General features: G+C 40.6%; 1 protein-coding gene across 7 annotated transcripts in view; it reads right to left on the bottom strand.

The window, feature by feature from the left end:
- LOC121963023 (uncharacterized) overlaps positions 1–15,752 on the bottom strand; it is a 43,355-nt gene extending 27,603 nt beyond the window's left edge. For all 7 annotated transcript variants that reach the window (XM_088074879.1, XM_088074874.1, XM_088074876.1 and 4 more), the window contains exons 1-2: positions 15,521–15,752; positions 4,587–4,655 (exon numbers count right to left, since the gene is read on the bottom strand). The gene's annotated coding sequence lies outside the window, so the exon portion shown is untranslated. The remainder of the gene's footprint in view (positions 1–4,586; positions 4,656–15,520) is intronic.
- Between the last annotated feature and the right edge of the window lie 3,023 nt (positions 15,753–18,775).

Genomic DNA, 18,775 nt, shown 5'->3' with positions numbered 1-18,775 from the left:
AGGACAGTAGGACACTCAAGGTTTCGGTGACCTGTAATCAACCCAGAATCCAGCGGCTTCCTCCTCAGCAGCCGCAGCGGCAGACGGGCGGATTATGTTTCGTTGACTCAGCAAGACATGCGGGGGATTGACGCATAATGAGCCCTGCCAGTGAAGTGTGAATGAACTGTGTATATGGTGAACAGCAGCACGGTGAGTAAGGCACGCGTGCACACAAACACACGCCTGTGTATAGGAAGCGCCGGGTGGATTCTACTCCTTGTAGATTAAGTACCGTAATAACAGCAGTACAGGGGCACTAAGGCTTTTTAGTCCTCAGAAACATATCTCTTCATGCCAAAACCATATGATCTAAGCACCACTGACACTCTGACTATAGCAATGACATCAAATTAAAATATATTTATACAATTCTTTTACAAAGAGACTTACAGTATAATCAACTTCCTTATGTCCCTGCAAACTATAACTCAGTTGCATTTTAAAGTGTTAAAAGGAATACTATCTCCCTGAAGGATCATTTTTTCATCAAGTACCCTGCCTGTGTTACACTGAATTTGTGAAAAAAAGTTTGTTTTTCTTGCATGCCTCCAGTGAATGAAAAATCAAAAAATTGAGAAAATTTTTAAAGAATTGAAGTCATAGTGGTCCACATTTAAAAATATCAAAACTATGTCAAAACATCTATTTACAAACTCTCACACAACCCATGCTGTATAATCCAAGGCTCATTTATCCAGACCTGAGATAACACCTCATGCCAGTGTAAAAACTGTTTTTGCAATAAATGGAGTTTTTTCTAAACTGACATGTTTTCATTAGGCATATTTTTTATTCACAGTATTGAATTTGGAAACCTGCCTAATGACTGTATTTTTAGATTCTTCATTCACAGTGGAGCCAAGCAAGAATAACTTTATTAATTCAATGTAACACGGGTGAGTATCTGACACTCAGATGATCATTTTGGGGGGAGTGAACTACTTAGGTCAGGAAACATGACTTGTAGCAGGCAAATATTTCAGATGTGTAAACTCTGCCTTATCTACATTCCTATCAACCAAGTCTACTGGGTCTTCCTCTTGTCTTTGATTGTGGCCTTAAGATCTGAACATGAATCTACTAACTGCATGACTTGGATTCAAACATAACGACAGAAGGGGAAAACATCCTGTCACTTATTTACTGTACTGTGAATTACATCTAGGGTGACTCGTTTAAGGGTTGGTTCACACAATTTGTCTTTATGGGTGGGTGATGGATGAGTATTTATGAAGTCTGCTGCAAGCACTGTGTCACATCCAATCAGCTGTTAGCAAAAATGGCTAGTTTCTTACTCTTTACGATATCTGTATCACTTTTATGCTTTAAAATTAAACCGATAAAATAGAGAAGAGATTGCAATTACAGTTAACCATTATCATCTTCATCATAACTTATTTATATTCATAATAACTGCTGTCAGTAGAAGAAACACTAAGTGATTAAATAAATGACAGCAAACACTGATCTCAGTTCCCAGCAGTAAAAGTCAATAGTGGGTTGTTTATTTTGGCAAAGTGCTGATTAAATTTTTCTTGTAGTTTAAACGGCATATTGTGATGAATTTATTGGTATTAACAGGATTTTTGGATTTTTTTAAGTGTCTGCACACTGAAGTTTTTTTCCTTCAGGACAATTTTACTTTCTTGACTTTAAATCAAAGTGACTCAAACTGACTGCTGTGTCTCTGCTCACAGCCTGCATTTCCCTCTCTTTAGCTTCGATCTCATCAGAGGACTAGATGCTTCCTGGCACACATCAGCCCCACCCCACGGTGATGTCATTGTTCCCATGGTGATCTGAGCCCGGGGTGGGAGGGGCTGGTGTTGGTCAGGAGAGGATTCTGGCAGCAGAGAGCGGACTTTGACCATGTTATGGATCCTGAAATAGGTCACCAGATCCTCCAGGCGCAGCCTTGGGGGTCAATTCCTAACTGCACTGACACGAATGGCAGCCGAGCCATTTAAATTCATCAATACGCTGATAGCTGGTTGCTGGTTGGGCTCTTGATGTCATTTTAGGCTTTTAGGCTGGTACTGATGGGGGTGGTCTCTTAGTGTATCACTGTTCTGCTGCAGCACCAGCAGTGATTTGTTTGGAAGAATTTGCCAGTTACCATCAGAAGTAACAGACCAGGACTGAATATCACCCACTGTTGGTTTATAAAGCACTGAATGGTTTAGAGCCCAAATACATTTCTGACCGTATGCGACAATAAACCATCAAGACCTCTCAGGTCTTCTGGGACAGGTCTTCTTTGTGTCCCCAGAGTCAAGACTGAACATGGAATATTGTATTAAGTTTTTATGCTGGAAGAAACTGCAGGTCTGCTGCAACTATGTTCTTTTAAATCAAGACCTTTCTTTTTGCTGATGATTGTTAATCCAAATATTTATTCATTTCTTACACTGCACTTTAACTTTTATTCTTGTATTTTACTCCTGGCTTTGTCTTGTTTAATTTTACACTCTGTTCTCTAATTCAGTCGCTTTGTCTCGATGCTTTTGTGTAGAGCACTTTCAACTTTCTTGTTGCCATGTTGTTTCTTGTTATCTTTGTTATGGGTTTAACTACCTGGTGTACCTACATAATTTACATAATAATTGTGTGAAAAAAACTCAGCATTGATTTCTGGTTTCACACAGGACAAAAACTGCTGTCTCCTGGATCCAAGTCCTGTGTTTGCATGACCCATCCACCGCACTTTTACAGAGTTTCTCGCTATACATACTATGTCACTTGCTTTGAGTGTCAAGCAGTGCAGTGGATGGGTTTACACTGGAGTTATCTGAAACCGAAACCGAAACCTCACAAACATGAAAGTGAAACCTAACAAAGCTGCTCCTGATGCCAAAGGACATTTAATGGGCTGATAATGGCACTCTGAACCCACTCTAGCAGGACCCTTTCATCCCATATTTATGATGCTGATAACCACTAAAGACACCTATTTAATCAAGTCGAAATGGTCGCTAAATGAGAGGGCATCATCTTTGGAAAATCAAACTGCAACAACAAAATTCATGTAACAGGATGTCTCAGTACTGCCCTCTCTGTTTGATTGACAGATGATCTGAAGCAAAAACACTATTGCAGATAAAATCTAAATTAGAAATAGGACTGCTACTCAAATTTCTCAGCTTTTTCTGCTCAATAATCCCTGCAAATTGTAACCACTCTGACATTTACACACAGCGCAGAACTTTTCACTGCCTTTCTGTCTCTTTGGCAGTTCCTCACTCCTGGGACATCTTGCATTTTCACGTGTCTTTCACGGCTGAGGGGATTACGATGACTGTTGACAACCCACACCCTGCATGCTGACAAACACCTACACACACACACCCTGTCCAAATCAACCCAAACGCATGCACAAGCACTCAAAAACTGAACCACACCCACACACAAACGAACACACCCTTTCATTGACGCCCCTGAACGCATCCACAAACCCACAACTCTCTGGCCGGGAGCAAACACATTGTTAACGTGAGCTAAATATAGACGCACACAAACAGAAAACTTCTCTGAATTCACCACCAAATCTACATTTAGCCACTCGCTCTGTCATTTCCTGTCACGAATCTCTTACAGATATAAGAAACAAAAACATGACTACATGGCTGCATTTTGGCAGTCAAAAATATCTCGCATGACATCAGCCCAAACAATCGCCCCTTCTCCCTTCCAACATGTTGCTTAGCATAATCCCCCCTCTATTATACACCCATGGACAGCCAAGTTAATCATCTGGCTGAGTGAGGCCACTTAGATCTGACTCCGGGGCCCTGTGAGTCATGGGAAAAGTGAGTGTGAAATGTCATGGGGGGGTATGAGTCGAAGTAGTGCATATGAACATCTGGCAGCGCTCCAGACTATGTTTTGTTTTTTTTCTCTTATTTATTTAGGTGTAAGATGACTCTAGAACAGTGATACTCAAATTATGGCCTGCGGGCCAAATCTGATCTCCGATAGGGTGCCAGGTGGCCCCCCAAACATTTTCAAATTCACAATAAAAATAAAGTGATTTACACTGGGAATTGTTTTTGTAATTCAATATACATAATAATAATAATCATACCAGTGGAGGATCCCTGCACCTCCCGACACGGGTCCTAGCTAAGCCCTTGATGTCCTAAAATGCCAGAAAAATCCTAAAATCCTGGAAATGTCCCAAAATCCAAGAAACATCCAGAATTCCTAGAAATGTCCTAAAATCCTAGGAATATTCTAAATTCCTGGAAATGTCCTGAAAGCCTAGAAATGTTCTAAAATCCTTGAAATGTCTGAAAATCCCAGAAATATCGTACAATATTAGCAACATCTGAGAAGCCTAGAAATGTCCTAAAATCTTAGAAATGCCCTAAACTCAAAGAAGCATCCTAAAATCTTAGAAATGTCCTTAAAATCATAGAAACATGTATGGGGCTGCTGTCACTGGCCCCTGGCTTCCAGTCATTTTGCAAAAGTGGCCCCCAAGCAAATCAATTTGAGTATCCCTGATACAGACTCTTTTTTTAATTCACATTTTTGCGGTAGCTTACCTAACTTGAAGAGCTGTTTTCACTGATGGATGACACAGACGAGGGCTGAGTTGAAGCGTCTGCTCAGACCTGCATGAAAAGCGAGATGAGGGAATACATGTTAGAACATCAGTAATGCGCAACACTAAAGTTTAACACCTCTCCCTAAAAAAAGAGCTGTGTCACTGCGTCTGACAAAAGCCTAAACCCATTTCATTCACTGTTAGCTTCAAGCTTTAACCACTGAATCCAACCTTGCAAGTCCAGAATTAAACTGAGGGACTCTTTAAGACAGCCCTCATCTTGGCCTTGTGTTTAACACAACTGTGCATGAGCCGTGGGTGCACACAGCAGCTTTGCTCCGTCACCTGGAGTCTGCCTGCAACATTAATCCAAACCTCAGTGTGACCTTGCCTCTATCTTAAGATGCTGCTGATGCTGCACTAAAAAACAAAAACCAAAGACAATCTTTTCACGGTCCATGCATGAGCATGTGCATAAATGAGGGGATGTGAGGCTTTCTTGATTTTAAGGGGTGTAAGAAAACTAAAATATATGTAAGTATATAAATAATAAAAACGCCTATATTAGCATTTCATTTATTGCTGTCCAAAGAAAAGAATGACACTGTTATTTTTAAAGTTTATATTATTATTCAAGACATACACTTAAATCTTGCAGAATAAGGGAAAAGTGAAGACCTGACCACAAGCTTTATTCACAGAAGTCCGCTCTATACTAAACAGCTTCATCCTGCATCAAAAAAGTATGCAGTTAAAACAACCAAGTACGTGAATAGGACAATGGCAAAGTGTCAGGGAGAAGAAAACACTAAATTTGTCCGAAGAAAGCCTATTAAGTACGTATGACTATTTAAAAAAACATGGTACAAAAGGAAAATTGTAGGAAAAGTTTCTACAAATATCAGGATAACTAATCTTTGTAGATTTGCAGCAGGGTCCACAAATGATCTGCCTGAGGTCATCAGGCTGGCCGAGTCAGTGATTTCTTTTAAGTCCCTTATTATTAAAACATACTTTCATTGGAGAGTCTTTCCAAATTTTATTTGAGTACTAATTTCCTTTAAACTTTCTTTCTCTTTTATTTCCTGGGCTTTATACACCAAATAGTTTTTTCTGTTTCTGTTTTCCTTTAAAACCTGTTGATTTTATGACTCGTCTGTTTTTTTCTTCGCAACACTACTTTTGAAAAGTGCTCTGGAGAGGATAAGATACTGTATATTAGCAATGAGCATGTGAAATTATTTGGTGCCATCTGGCAAACTTGTATTCGATATTTGGAGATGGTGTTTTTATTTTGAAGGACCTGGTTCATCTCGGGCAGGAAGTGTGGATGTTTTCGCTGCTGCTTTTTGTGTGTGTGTGCCTGTGAGAGGCAGAGAGCCGTAAGACAGACAGGAAAAAACAAAGCACCAAAGTGAGTCTCATGCCTGTTTCTTAAAGAACAATGAGACAGTTTATATAAAAGATGTTCGTGATAACATAATTTTATACATTGCAACTGAAACAAGCTGCTATTTATCGAGTACATTGGATTTATCGCTCACCCCTACTTTAAAGGAATAGCTCTATAATTTGCAAAATAAGCCAATTCACTTTCTTGCTGAGAGGTTGATGATTAATACTGTGCTTATGTCAGTAATGTAAATATGTAGCTGGAGCCAGCAGCCGGTTAGCTTAGTTTAGCATAAAGACCTGAAACAGGGGGAAACAGCTTGCCTGGCAATGTTGAAAGTAAACAAATTGACATCCCAACATCTCTGAAAAACATCAGGTAAAAAAACAGACCAGTGTTCAAGTCAACAAGTGTGATGACAGTCAGTGTGAGAAAAAAAACAAATAAACAGAGGTCACTAAGGACAGTTTCCAAGGCAACTGCAGGGATGATAATAATCCCACGAAGAAATCAAAGTGATTATTTTTAAGTGACTACAAGAGAACGTGTCGTCTGCGTGCCAGCTAGACTCCACTCGTGAGCTGTTTTTGAGATTTGTGAGATTCTTGGATTGGTCCGCTGGGGCTGAGCCAGGGGATGAGTTAAGGCTTAAGCCAGCCATGAAGAAAGACAGATTTGCACGTTTACCCCGCGTTTGGACTGTAAGGAGGTAGAAAACAGAGCATCCTGTTAACTGTAAAACAGTGTGAAAGGGCCGTCGGGGGGCTCTGGCGCCAAAACAGGCAGTTGGACGGAGAAAGAAAGAGACAGAGGATGAAGGAGAGGGACGCAAAGAGAGCTGAGCAGAGATTCTCCAAACAGGAAGGAGGTTGATTTATTAGAGAGGAGAGAAAGAGGTCTGGAGTTTAAAAAAAAGGAGAAGGAAACAGGATTCACAAAGGAGGAAAGACAAGTATTTCTGAGGCCAGTTCAGGTTTATTGCAACTTAGGTGGTATTTTTATAATTCATCCGCCTTTGTTTATCTGCCAAAAGAAGTTTCTTAAACCTGGAAATTCTGTCTAACTACTAACTACTCACGCTTCTTGCCTCTTGGATTTACAGTCTGTAAAAGCGCTTATTATCTCACTGATTTTCAATTATGTGCTGTTAACACATGCTTCTGTGGTCACGCTTTCATTTTCACATTTTCTTTTTTTTAAATTTTTGTTATGTTACTGCACACATACATTCAAATGTTTCCTTTGGTTTGTTTTTTTTTGTCTGCATGTATAGAGAAAGAGACAGAAAAGAGAAACATCAATTATCCTCTGAGGGAAGCAAGGTGATATTACAGAAGTAGAGAGCAGAGAAAACAGTGAGACAAAGAGAGAGAAAATAGACTCTGTAAGGTCGCACAGGAAGTAATTTCTCCTCTGGAGGCTGGCCAGCTGGGGAGGCTTCGCCAGAAAAGAAAGGGATGAGTTAGGAGAGAGAGGTACGTCGTTACCGCCCATCCCAAAAATATCAGGAGCGTGACAGAACCAGAAGCATTGTACTGAAAGCCATTTTTTTAGCTGTCAGAGTCAATGATCCCTCCCGCTCGCACACAGCAGTTGGCCTGATTGTTACGAAACCTAAATCTCCCTCAACACGATTTGTTTTAATCTTTTTTTTCCCCAAAAGTGAACCCATGATTTTTAATAAATAATAAACTAACAAGTGGAGCTTGTGATCTTAGCTGGACACAAAACTAATTGACAAATTGATACAAGTAAATGTTATTGGGAAACAATTATCAATCAATGAGTGAATTTCTCAAATAAGTCTCTTTTTTTTTATTGAAACGTTCGTTTCTCCCTTTTATAACTGCACTGATAATTGCAACCATCCTTTTTTTCCAAAGCCTGTCTTAACATATCTGAAGCGTGTCATATCCAATCTTTAAAATTATTATTTGTAGCTTTTACAGGAAGAAATGCTGATAATTATACATTTTCACAACCATATCAGTCACCCAAGATAACCATCAACCTCCGCTCTTGTGTCGATATTAAATGGATTGGCACAAACAGTGATTAAGTGACTTCAATGTTGAACAAACAAGCAATTCGTCTCGAGTCTCTGCGAAGGAAGAAAACAGTGGATGGCGCATTTTTTCTCCGACATTCATCTTGACCTGCATGCTCCTCCCGAGAGGACGGGAGGCCAAATGTGTCAAACAGACGGCAGTGAGCGGAGAAATGGAGGAAGGGAAGAGTCAAGGATGGAGGAGGGAGGTCAGAGGCTGACCTAATCCGCAGATTTGACTTCATCATCAGAGACGAGGCAAACAGGAAATGAATCCTAATCTCGGCGTCCGTGCTAAAAGGCCTGATAAACCTTGCTGAACATTGCTGAAATGTGCCGACAGAGGAGATAAGGAGGAACATCAGAGGAAGATATTTCCACAATTATCTGATTCAGTGTTACTGAGTGGAGTTCTTTGCGTTGGGATCTGTCACACTGCTCCTCCTGCAGAACCCTAATAATCCAAGTCTCACTTTCAGACTCAAGCTTGCACAGCTTTGACGATGCATTAAACATAGATAAAAGAAAAAACACTGCATCAATCATCATATTAAACAAGAATCGATCAATTCAGACACATTTTCAAAGGCTATGCATTGATTTTGGCAATTAAAAACTCTTGGTGGAGAGGAGGTGTGAAGGATTGATCAACCAACCCTGTGATCACTGGGTAATGAACTGTCAAGCATTTTCTATATCTGGACAATTCTTTTTCATCTGATTTGCTTTCAGTGAAAGTCTTGCAGCCTTTACGCACCAGGGGAGGAACACAAAACACAGAAAAGCTATTAATACAGACAGTGATGCAAATTTGTGACAACACTTTTTCAATAAAAGTTCTAAATAGTTTTGCTTTGAGTGAATTTGAGATACCTCTGGTAAACAGTCATGCAGTGTATATGTCTAGGTCTTTTATTGTGGAATGCAAGAATGGAAGAAACTGATCGTGCTATGGATATGTACTTCCTCTGTCAAGTTGCCGTCTTGGTTTGAAACAAGCCCACAGGAACGGCGCCAGGCTTTACAGCCAATTTGACATTGTGACCAAATCGTGAAATTACAACTTGTGGGTTGTCATGTGATGCCATAGTGCTGAAAAAAAAAAAAGACTTTTTCTCAAATTGCATTGTGCAAGAGATCACTGTAAATAAGTGGATAAGTTTTTTTTTTTTAAGTCACAACCATCAAAAATTACTTGTTTCATTGTTGAGATTTGATCAATTTGCTGTGGTAACATTTCAAAAGTCTAGAAGAGACGCACAAATACATCATTTCATCCCTGCACAAGTTAGCGGGCAGCTGCACTGGAAATTAGGACAATAAAAAGGTCTGCCATTGCCGTGATGTCGTGATGTGATGTTCTTCGCTATAACGTGATTTGGTGATGCCTGTAGTTGTGGTGCACAACAAAAGCTTTGCCTGATGAAGGTAGTTACCGAAACATGGGAATAAATGTATTCATTTTTTTAAATTTAGACAGTGTGCGGGAGCTTTTCTGGTAATTGTTGTTGCGGTGCAAAAAGCTCAGCAAAATATATTAAAATATAAACATATATTGACATGTGAATCAATCCCATAGAAAAAGGCCTTCAAATGGTTTTTGGACTCAGCTAACTTGTGAGAACATGAGAAGGGAATTTCCAGCACTACAAAAAGACTTATGGGCCTGTATTTTTGGCACATAGTCTTAGTTTTCTGTGGACATGGAATACCAAATGTTGTATTTATGTCACCTGAAGGATTTGTTGCTACAGCTACAACAACCTCTACCTCCTACAGCAGATGCTAAAAACTAAAAAGAAAAGACAAGAAGTAAAACTGTGTTACTTAGATTCTAAAGGGGATACTTTAATTTAAAACCAACACACTAATTTCAATTAAATAAATATAAATAAAAAGGAGCAAATTTCCAATAAATACAGGTTTTCTGCTTATAATGTGGCTGTTGAAGCTGCCTCAGTGTGTCCTGAGAGTGTTTGTAGCGTGTTGTCAACCTGAGGGTCCAGTCAGCACATCTGACAGAGCCTCTCCTTTGAGGTCTCTGCCTCCTCTCCTTTTAACTTGGCCGTCGCCCCCATTTCCTCATCTATAATTCACAAAGACAGCCTCCTTCTGCCCAAAGACAAACCCGCACGCACACTCCCTCGGGCCGATGCACGCCTCCTTACAGCAGACACACAAATGCATGTTTAATACATCAAAGTCACGAGGAGATGTGGTCAAGGTGAGGAATATTTATGTCCAAAATATACATGATTGAATATGATTGATAATAGACAAAAATGAAGGAAAGTTTCAAAATAAAACTACATTTCATTAACTTCCTTAACAGCATTTTTTTTGCAACGCAGAAACCAATCTTAACAAAAAACTTCTTACTCTTTGCCCACTTCATTTAAGTGTTGGCAACCGTTTGAAATGTTAAAGGTTTATGGCTCCTCATTATCTTTTCATCACGACTTGACTCGATGTGAGCCAGCGAGTAATTGCATCTGTGATTCGCGTCACCCTTTCTAATCACAACTCCGCATGTCGTCCTGAACTCCTTTATTCAGCAGGCCCCTCAGTGCAATCTTACAGGTGTAAAGAGACAGAGGGGAGGCTGCTTTCTACACCTCAACACTTTGTACAGCGTACAGAGGGGGCTGTGTGGCTAATGAGCCAAACTCTGCAGGGAAACAGGCTCATTAATTAAACCAAAGGAAGAAAAAGGAAGAGATGAGCGTGATTGGAGCACCAGTTTGAAGAGGGCGCTGTGAGCAGTGGAGCAGCAGAACTTGGTCTCTGGTTCCCCAGTATAGCCCAGTGACCAGAAGAAAATGTTGGCATTGTGTGTTTCTGCAAACCACTGCCAGGTTATATTTGTTTCTTTCATTCATCATGGACCTATTTTTTAGAGTAGTTGGTAGTTGCAGAGGCCTAAATATCTTAAGACAAACTGGGAAACAGTAGTTCTTGGGTTATTTTGGCTATTACAGCTGCTGTGACGTAACATAGGTGTTTGTTAGATAGATGGAAATGATCTTTTACAAGCACATGTATATAATGATTGTAAGATTTAAAATACAACAATTATTTTTTGATAGCATACTCATGGGTTCATTGGGCCATTTACACATCTGATGCGGGGGCCGTTAAAAATGATTTCTCTCCTTGACCTTGAAGTATCTACATCTTATCGACATCACTCTGACAACAATGTGTAAGACCTTGGATTTGCACGTTAACACACACTGGAGACGCAAAAACCAAAAACACTCTCTGCTTGTCACATTATCTGCACGCTCAAACACATGCGAGCTGCACTTTTCCTCGCTGCGTTATGTAAACCAGGCAGGACCAGGTGCAGGTCTTTGTGCCCCTGAGGCGACAGCTGCACTTCAGAGTGGAGACATGCAGGAGAACATGTGTGCATGTAGGTTTCTTAGTGGCTTAAGAGCACTGCACACACATTCATCAATTAACATGACTTGACAAGGCGGTCTAAAATGTGGCCTGCAGGCAGTGATTTTACAACTCTGGAAAACTTTCACCCTCAAGAATGTGAAGATGCTGAAAAAGTGCAAAATATTGCATTTTCAGGGAAGACTGCAGCTGTTCAGGGGTTTGATTTGGTAAATCCAGTTTTAACATTACTGCGTTTGCACTGACATCTGATGATAGCAATGGGAAGTTTATAGTAAGATAGACATTTACAAGCATCCTGAATTGAAAAATGCAAAAAAAATGATAATTTTTAGTTGTGAAATCTATTTTTATTGCCTTTATTGCAGCTTTTGAGTACCTTTTTAAGGTCAAAAGACAATAGCATTAATTAAATATCAGCCCATTAATCCTCATCTGTATATCAAATATTTAGACAACCCCTCTGTTCAGGTCTGATGGTCTGCTGATCTCAGATGTGGACCGAGCTGAAGAAGCTAAACTGCACTTTTGTATGTACAGCATAAATTCTTCTACTGACCTAACAAATTCCAAAATTGGTGCAAGTGCTTTGTGGATTAACGGAGAAGATACTCCAGTAATCCCTACTTTACATTACGCAGCATCATCACATATTCCTCAATAGCGCTACATTCAAGCTCAGCTTCACCAACTTTCCTGCGGCCTAAAATAACACGCTGTCTATTTTATTCAGCTGCATCTGTCTGTACGGCTCACCTCATCTTTTTCAGTGACATCCAGCGACAAACCCATCAAGTATCACTTGTCAACAGACACTTAAGGGCATTCTATCAAAGTCGACGGTGGTGTTGACTCGACCGCAGTGTCCTTTTCTACTACAGTTTGCCTCTGAAAATAACCTAAACTACATGTTATGCTCTGGCAGTGTCAAAGGACTTGATGGTTAAAAACACTGCAGCATGATACTGAAAAATACTGTTACAATTACTGGATGATGAAAACATCTAATATGACAACTGGATAACCAACTATCTTGTAAGGTGAAGAGTTTTGAAAAGGAAAACTATTAACTTATTAGTTAACTCAAGGTCTACTTATTTGCTTTTTCCAGAATTCTTAGTCAGTTCTCAGTATTACATAAAAAAAGCACAGAAAAAAGCCTATTCACCTATAAAATGTAATGGTAAGCACCCCTCTAAAAAAGTAGGTGGACCTAGATCCTTAAAAAACGGCATAGAAATGTAAATATCACACCATCTCTCTCAGAAATCCCAAACAAAAAAACACTGTAAAAAAGCAATTTCATAAAGCACCTTTCCCATTGGACAAAGCACCGACTAACATCCACTAACATCTAGCTTGTGTACTTCATGGGAAAAGTTACAATCAGCATTCATTCCCTTAAAAAAAGACTGTGGTCACAGGTATTTATCAGCTCCAATTCCAATCATCTTCGACTGGCATTGACGAAAATATGACACCCAGCATAAGCTAATTTTTGACCCTTTTGCAGCACAATGCAATGATGCACCGCCACAAATTCCATCGATCCCGGTCTGAGCAGAAATTTTTATTATTACGTTATTACTCAAAAAACACAAACAGAGAAACAAAAAACACACAATTCTCACAATGCATTAGTGTATATGGAAGTGAGTTCTGCCATTTCTACCCCCCCTTAACCATAATGAAAAACCAAAATTGAAACCAACACTTTACCAATGCACTCCTCAAACATTATCAGTCATAAACATTGTTACTTTTCCACAATTTTCCCAAATAAGTGATCTGCAGTTACTATGGTTACTGTAATATGTTTGTCCAAGCAGAACTCATCATTCACACACGTCACACAGCATTCAAAATCAGCTGGCACAGAGTTTGAAAGAGAGACTCAATGTGTACAGCTTACGATGAAGAAGTAACCACCGTAACATTTTCCCAAGCCTCCACGCTGCTTCCTTCTGTTTACTACCATTTTTTTGTAATGAGAGAGCCTATTGGCAATGGGTAGGGAGTCCATGACCTATTTTAAGTGGGTTTTCCCACGTTTAAAAAACCTGCATACACATGCTTATTTTGGTGGATAAAAGGTATACATGTGGCAATTTCAAGGGAGGGGGGGGCAGAGTTTTAGCTTTTTCCAGCTTTTAAGCTACAGAGGCCTACATGTCCTGAGTTCCTGTTGAGGGGAATCTCCAAAAACACTGTATTCTTTATTCCCTGTGATGCAAAGTAATAATATTGTGCATTCCAGGATTAAAGTACAGTTCAATTTTCTGTTGCAGAGGAATTTCTAAATGACAGTTGGGGAAGAGAAAAAAACAATGCCCTTCTTTTTCACCCTTGGCGCTCTCTCTAACACCTACATTTAGCTCTATTACATTTCAAATGCCTTGCTGACAAACAGCAGTTGGAGCCAGGGGCGATGTTGACTCCGAAACAATGTCCCTATCTCCCACTGATTTCGCCCTGCGAGCACGACAACAGTTGGTTAACCAACCGCAGCAGTGGCCTCCATGACCTTGCTCCGAGGGCAGAGGAGAGACACTGAGAAAAATTGGAAAAGGGGGAGGATGACTGGGGGGACAGTACTGTACTTGTGACCCCAAAAAGAGGACAGAGATAAGGCGCTTCTGCCCCCTCATCCTCCCCTTCTCTGCCATGGCATGTTATTCGAAGTTGGTTCCCAGGAAAGGACAGCTCGCCTCAGAGCTGCTGAGCAACATGCAGGCCGACTGGGACAGATATAGAGAGGGGAAGTGCGGGGCACGTCACTGTGGATTGGAGAGACACCCTGGTGACTTCTGGCACACAGTCATAGATAGAAAAGGGTCCAGAGCGTGCCACTGCAACAATTTCCCCTTTAACTGAATCCTGCAGCAACATCACTTTTCTTTCATAACTTCAGCAAATTGGTGCAATTTATTTCAAGTACATGGTGAAAAATAAATAAATAAAATTAAATCAAATAAGCAACTTAGTAAGAAATGCCCCAAAAATTTAGAGAAATTAGGAGATTTAGAATTTTAAAACATATATATGTTTATTTCTAATTGATATTTAAATATTTTAAATTATGTCACACAATTATTATAATCTTTAAGTACTTTTTCCAGGTTATTTCCTTTTTTATTTATTTTATACTAACAATATTTCAGGTAATTTCCTTGTACTTTTTACTATCTTCTTGCTATTTATTGTGCCATTTCTTTTTTGTTGCTCATTCCTTCTTCCCATGTTTTTGAATCCATTTGCCTGGTTTCAAAGGGCTAAAACTTAAAATGTCCTGTCATGACAACTTGACATTGGAAAGAGTGTGAGGCAGAGAGAGAAAAAAGGAGGTCGACAGATCAAGACAAGAACATGCAGAGGGAGGAACAAGCAGAGTGGGAGTGATGAAGAAAAGAAAAGGTGGGAGGAAAAGGGCAAAGTCGGGGAGCCAGAGTCGGCATCTCATCACGCCATCACCACCTGCTCACATCAAAAACTCCTCCCGACTGAGCCGTCAGCGAACTCGTGACACCCAGCTCCGCTGACAGGCGGAGTAATGTGTCCCGCGGTCTCACTCTGCTTGGTGTCACTCCCACAGAAAAACCACCAACAATCTGTTGGCTATGAGTCGCTAACCGCCGACGGCCACATGCCTTCGCGGCCACAGCCTCCAAATACATCACCATTATCTCTAATTGAAATAATGTTTTATATCTCTTTGTAAACATTTGCTTTTATACACACATGCAGCAGCAGCAGCAGCACTCGGGCGAACTGTCCTGCTGGCTGAATAATCAACGATGTCTAGACGGGGTACGTCACAAAGACCATGGGTCACCAAAACAGAAAAACAGCCCCTGGCTTATCACATCATCAGCTCTTTTACTCTTTTGTTTGAATATGTCAGCAGCAAATATCCTGAATAACTACAATCTAGGCAAACAAAAGGCAGACAAAACGCAGGAGGTATTGATTAGAGATCATGCTCAAGGGGAGAAAAATAAATTAATTCTTCATCTCGGCTGCTTTGGAAGTGATTTTTCAAGCAATAGAGCAACTGATTGCACCACAAAGGATAAATATAGCGTCTTACCTGGTGGGGTAGTGCAGCTTTTTGTCTGCAAAGAGGGCGCACGGGGGGGCAAGGCTGTGGCGTCTGCAGAGAAAGGACAAAAAAAGACAGCAAAAACAAAGGATGAGAGACAGAAAAGGAAGCGAACAGGAGTCATAAGGGGCAGAGCCGCTCTGACAGAGATGGCTGATGCTTTCTCGCCGGCGAGCAGAGCCAGCAAGCTGCAGCTCACACACTCCCTCACAAAAACACACACACACCGACTGAGCCGACCGGCATGCTGTCTCACGTAGGCCTCCCCCTCCCTGACATCCCCTCCACCAGCACACACTCCATACCAGTGTCTCCGTAGCATCGGGGAGGGGTGGATAAAAGGGGGATGGGCACGAGAAATGTTTGTGTGTCAGTCACATTTATTCATGTTTGAAAGAGATATGAAGCTCATCCACCCCTGAGGGAATTGAGTTCCAAGACAAATCTACATCCAAGAAATTTTCCAGCAGCATATTTCATTCTCCTCTCACTGTGTACGTCAAAGTGTAAAATTTTCTATCAAAAATGTCCACACTATGAATGCATGTAACATCTAAACATGACAGCCAGTGCAGCATGAGTGTGTGTATAAAACGGAGGGGTGCGGGGCTTGCCCCTGTGCTGAATAATTGCTCTGTCCTAGTGCTCATTTGCAGGCATGGCCGACTGCAGCAGCAGCACTGAAACAAAGGCAGAGAGGGGGAACGAGGGGGGAAAGAGGGCCTGAGTGAGAGAGAGAGAGAGAGAAACTGCAGAGGCCAGACGAGCAGAGTAAAAGCATACAACTCAGTAGCACTGACTGCTGAGAGCCTAATTCCCTGCTCGTTACTCTGACCTCAAACCACATGAAATGATATATATTTATAGTCCAGGGGCTCACAATGGTCCCAGCTTTTAGCTATCTATCACCTGATGGATACTGGAGATGTCAAAGTTGTGAATAAATACAGGAATTATGAGGTAGAGAGTAGATGGATCAAAAGAATGAATGAGAACAAATTTGGACAACTGCATGAATGAACATAAGTTAAAACAAACATGTAAATTAAAGGAAAAGTTTGGGTTTTTTGAAGTGGGAAATATAGTGGAGTACCTTTAAAACGTATGGCCTTTTACTTTAAGTTTTTATGGACAGTGTTTCCTTGCTGAGCTGCAAAGAAGGGAAACTGTTTTGCAGTTGATTTGCAGGACACAGGGACAAACCTGTAGGTGACATCCAGGATGGAAATACTCACTCTGTTTGGCAAGCATCATATGAGCTTTGGCTACACTTCATTGGACTCTGGGGTTTGTCTGACACCTTTAAAGGTTTACTCTGCAGAAATGATCTGTTACTGTTTGTAAAAATACTCCCTACCTAAAATGAAAATGATTACAGCCTGTTTTCACTGACAAAGAAAACTGTCATTGATGCTTTAAAACAAAGAACAGCTTTTAATAGTAAAATAACACATCTGCCATGTACATTTTTGAACCACAGCATAAAAGACACAAAGATTATATGCTCACTGATCTAACATAACACTGATTTATATTGGTGCTGATCCTTGTGAGGCTATTGTTGACCCTCCAGACAAGACATGTTAGTATTGTTTCAACAGACATCTGAATATCCTTCAAGAAGGAAATAATTAACCCACGAAAGCAAACCAGTATGACCAGACTGATGTCAAGAGACACTCCCCGGCCCGATGGCCAAACCTCACAGAGACCACTGAGGTTGAATCATAAAGGATACATCTTCATACGGTGCCCAAAACCACTTAAAAAATTAGAGGAAGAGAGGGAATAGAGCGAGCCAGCAGCCGTGCTGCTTCCATCCCACATCACATCCTCTCTCAGTCCCATCATTAGCTTGTCTTATTACAGTGGGGGGTTAGAAAGAGCCATCAGGGCAAGACTGTAATCAACCTGTCAGCATCGAAGACCAGATCAGGTTTAAAAAAAAGAAGCAAATGAGACATTTTAAATGGCAGCAGAAAAATAATCCTGCTGTCAAAGTGAAATATGAGATCATTTTCAATTTGCACATTTATTTAGAGGCTTCAGCACTCATGATGAACCAAGCTGCACAGAATGATGTTGGGGGTTTGGGGTAAAAAGAGAAAGAGATTGGTGATAAAAGATAAAGAAGAAGTAGAACAGAGGGAAGGCTGGGTGGCATGAGTGGGAGACAGTGGGAGTCAAAGCTCAGGAAGGCGCAGACGGTCCTGTCAACGCCGGCCGCCTTTAGGAAGGTCTTTCGCCAGGACTAATTACAGAGCGAGGCCTGGACCAGAGCTGCAGAGCCAGCTCGCACCGCCACTAACATCTAATCTCCCCTCGGCCTCTGCTGCCAGAAAGCAGATTCTAGTCCCGCTAACGCCAATCTTCCACTACTGACTGTCAACAAACAGTGGCAGGCTGAACTCGCCGTCACCAGATTACATGTTTTGTTACCCTGCGTATGAGCCTGACATATGGACGCTCAGAGACACACGTACTGAATAGGTGCTAACAGGCCACGCTGCAGTACAAGAGTTCACTGTGCTTTCAGAATATTTAAAGCAAGCAAAATAAGAGAAATATTATTTTCAGATGTATTTCTATTCTAACAGCTACTCAATACTTGATATTGAATTTTAAACACCACTAAATTCAAAGCATTGTTTTTTTTGTAGTGTTCACTTTCAAGCCTTTTCTTTTATCTGAGCCAAATTAGTGAACACAGGAAAAAGAAGATGCAAATAAAGAAATTTCATATTTTGATTTCACAGAGCTGAATTGAGACAAAATATATTCAGATGCATGTTATTTCAAAGTAAAATATTTCAATGCTATGAATTCAGTGGTGTTTATATGTAATATTAAGCAGGCTTTTCTGTGTTAGTTATGTCTCTTATTTGCTTCCATATCTTAGACCTTCATCTGGTTGACATAATTAAGTTCAGTGCAAGTAAAAGGACAGAATTCTGTCTTCTCTTGTCACTAAAGCTGCAATAAATTTGTTCATGCTGGTGACAGATTTATTCATTTTCTTTAATGAAATGGGTGCATATGGTTATCAAAGGATTTATTCTCATGGGTCACAATAAAATCTGATCTCTAATCCCAAATAAAAGGTAGGTCAATCTCATTGCTGTATTAGAAGTGGGGGTGCGAGTTGATCGCTTGTTGTTTCCTGCTCCTCCAGCAGTGAGACTGAGGTGCAGCCAACTCGCTATGATCAGGATTAGCTGAATGGATCATCATAGGCTTGTGCGT

Source organism: Plectropomus leopardus, chromosome 24, assembly GCF_026936395.1.
Source record: "Plectropomus leopardus strain MGB_pleo_1.0 chromosome 24, ASM2693639v1, whole genome shotgun sequence".
Lineage (NCBI taxonomy): Eukaryota > Metazoa > Chordata > Actinopteri > Perciformes > Serranidae > Plectropomus > Plectropomus leopardus.
Note: the sequence above shows the minus strand (reverse complement) of the source record. Positions and strands in the feature narration are given on the sequence as shown.